This window comes from Arachis ipaensis, chromosome B02 (genome assembly GCF_000816755.2).
Source record: "Arachis ipaensis cultivar K30076 chromosome B02, Araip1.1, whole genome shotgun sequence".
NCBI classification, from domain to species: domain Eukaryota; kingdom Viridiplantae; phylum Streptophyta; class Magnoliopsida; order Fabales; family Fabaceae; genus Arachis; species Arachis ipaensis.
The window spans coordinates 15302881-15306683 of record NC_029786.2 but is presented as its reverse complement, the minus strand read 5'-3'; positions in this window follow the sequence as shown (position 1 = coordinate 15306683).

Below are 3803 nucleotides of genomic sequence, written 5' to 3'. Positions count from 1 at the left end.
ATAAATATTAAATAAAACTCTTGAAAAAAAGAAAAAAACTCATTTGTAAAAAGATTTATCTATGTATGTAAAGTACGCACGTTATTAAAAAATATGAATATGAACTCGTTCATTACCATAAAAATAAGTAAATTCTTATCAGTTTATTGGAGTTCATTAATTAGATATTAGTTTTCTGACTTAGTCAGCAAGAAACTTAGTTATATATAAGACAAGGACAAGAAAATGAAAGACAATAACGCGAGTGCCGTGGATTTTCCTATTCCCCTATTCTTTTATTTTAACCTTATGCTTTTATATAAAAAATATATATTTCCTTCTATGTCAATAATTTGTAATTAAGAAAGTAAATAGAGATGTGCAGTACAAAAAAAAATATTGAATATTGTCGAATTTAGTGGCAGATTTATATAAATTTAGTAATAAATTCGTCGAATAAAAAAATTATTGTTAGATTTAGTTTTTCGACGATAAATTCATCGATAATAATTGGAGAAAAAAAAAGAAAAATTAGCATGATCATTATTGTCGGATTTACTAGCAAAAATTTGCTGTTAATTCGAATTAGTGGAACGTTGTATTTTGGTCATTCGTAAAGCGTTACCGTTGAATTTATCCGCCGATAAATCAGATGGTAATTTTGTCCTAAATTCGAATTGCGAACCCTCTTTCCTTCATTTCTGAACTTCTCTCTCTAACCTTCTACTTTCTCTCTCTTTCTCTCTTTCTCTCTCCCCCACAAAGCACCTCCAACAGCCCCTCCACCAACATCAGTCACCATCAATAGCGTTCAAAGATTGCATGAACTTCTTGCGTAGCGTTGGTCACTCTATCACCGCTGTTTTGTCGCTTCTGCCACTGTTGCTTGTGTCGCCGGAGCTGCCTCCTTCCTCCCTTGAGGTATGTTGTCCTTCTTCTTGTTCCTACTATTTTTAATTTAAAAAAAAACTAATGCAGCCCTACCGGTTAGTCACTGCTGTAACTTCGCCGTCCGTACTGCCACCACGCTAGAAAAATTTTCTGCGCCGTCACGGTCTCCAAATAACTCACCGATTAGTTTTGGATAGTTAAACGCTAAATTCTAATTTATCTAATTTTAATTTATTATGTATTAGAAAATTTGCAATTAAGATGTTTATATTAAAAATTTAACTATTTTTCAGATTTTGTTCATGTATTAGTTTAGATTTAGGATTTTTTAATTCTATTTTGATTTAGGATTTTTTAAATTATGTTTTGATGATTCTATGTTTGAAATTTTGTTTATAATTTTGATTTTGAATTTTGTTTTGATGATTTTGTGTTTATTATTCTGATTTCTATTTATTGTTTTGATTTTTGTTTATTATTTTAATTTCTATTTATTGTTTTACAAGTGCACGATCTACAACTGTATTGTTCTAATTACTGTTCTAGTGTTGTTTGAGTTAATTTTTTTTGAGTTAATTAGTTGATTGTTGTTAATTGTTTGAGTTAATATTAACTTGTTTATTATCTGAGTTAATTATTGACTTATTATTTATTATTGTTAATTTTTCAAGTTTATTATTATCCAAGTTAATTATTTTCTTAGTTAATTAGTTGATTGTTGTTAATTGTCTGAATTAATCTTAATTTGTTTATTTTCTGAGTTAATTATTGATTTATTGTTAATTTTCTAAGTTTATTATTATCTGAATTAATTATTTTCTGAGTTAATTAGTTGATTGTTGTTAATTGTCTGAGTTAATCTTAACTTGTTTATTTTTTGAGTTAATTATCGACTTATTATTTATTTTTGTTAATTTTAAAATTTATTATTATCTGAGTTAATTATTTTTTGAGTTCATTAGTTGATTGTTATTAATTGTATGAGTTAATCATAACTTGTTTATTTTTTTAGTTAATTATCGACTTATTATTTATTGTTGTTAATTTTTCAAGTTTATTATTATCTGAGTTAATTAGTTGATTGTTGTTAATTGTTTGAGTTAATCTTAATTTGTTTATTTTCTGAGTTAGCTATTGACTTATTGTTTATTGTTGTCAAGTTTCTAAATTTATTATTATATGAGTTAATTATTTTTTAAGTTAATTAGTTTATTTTTGTTAATTGTCTAAATTAATCTTAATTTGTTTATTTTTCGAGTTAATTATTCACTTATTATTTATTGTTGTTAATTTTCTAAGGTTATTATTATTTGAGTTAATTATTTTTTGAGTTAATTATTTGAGTTACTCTGAATTTATTTATTTTTTGAGTTAATTATTGATTTATTGTTGTTAATTTTCTAAGTTTATTATTATCTGAGTTAATTATTTTCTAAGTTAATTAGTATTGTATTTTTTTATTTATAATTTATTTAGAAATTATTGAATTTAAATATTTAAAATTATATATTAATATTTAATCAAATTTTAAAACAATTAAAATTTAAGTTTACCGCCAGTTAAATTCGCCAGTAATTATTAATTAATAATTATTACCGATAGATTTATCGGATAAAAAATACGACGGTATAAATTATTAGCAAAAATTTTCTGACGATAATTAGCGTCAGACGAAAAAATTCACCAATAAATAATTACTGACGAAATTTATTCCGTCGAATTTATTCCAACAATAATTTTGTTGATAAATATATTACCAGTAGATTTTTTGATAAATTAATCAATAAAACAAATGATATTCAATGTTTTTTTTGTAGTAATGATAAGTACTTTTTTCTTATATTTTCTTTCTTAATTTGTTACTATTTTTAATTACATGAATGAGGCCTGCTACACATACAAGTCTTTTTGACTTACAAGTCTTACAAGTTGCTACCCATACGAGCCTTTTAATGCGTTATTCAACATCTTCCTGTTTTCAAAGCACTACACTCACCATGTATTATGAACGACTCTTCTTCTTCTTCCTTCATGAAAATGAGGTTCTTGCCAAATTTATTCGATCTCCTTCGTGCGTTCTCTCTTCGCCTTTTCATTCGTTGTTTTACCTGCGTTTATCACTAGTATTCTTGCTTCGTTTTTTTCGATTTTCATGGTTTCTGAAATCAAGCTTTAAAATCGTTTTGAAGATAATGGAACTTCAGAAATACACCCAAATGATTACAGAAATACACCCAAACGATTACAGAAATACACCCAAAGGATTATAGAAATACACCCAAACGGTTACAAGAATTCACCCAAATGATTATAGAAATACACCCAAAGAATTACAGAAATACACCCAAAAGATTACGAAAATACACTCAAAGGATTTAAGAAATACACTCAAAATTCGTTGAAGTACACCTTATGCATAATTCAGAACTCTTTCTCTTTCTCCTCCTCATCTTCTGCTGCTTCTTCTTCTTCTTCAAAAACGATTTCAGAGCTTGATGTCAAAAAACAATGGAAATCGAGAATAACGAAGAAAGAAAATAGAGAGAAAAGCACGTAAATGAAGAAGGAAAAAGAGAAGGCAAGAAACGAAAGAAAAGAAGAAGAAGAAGAAGAGGAAGAGGAAGAAGAACGTGCAGCAAGAAGAAGAAGAAGGTGCAGAAGATGAGGAAGAAGATGAAAAACGTGCAGTAACGATTCGAAACACGTTAATATAAATGACTTATAAAGACTTGTATAAAAAAACGCTTGTATGCGAAGATTTTCTCTACATGAATATATGCCATCTCTCCCGGAAGAAAAAATAATCAACTACTTTTTCATCTTAAATTTGATTTAATTTACTCATTTTGTAAAAAAAATAGAGTTACTTAAATACCTAAATATATGTCAAATTTAATAATAAAAAATAAACAAAATATAAGAATAAAAAAATA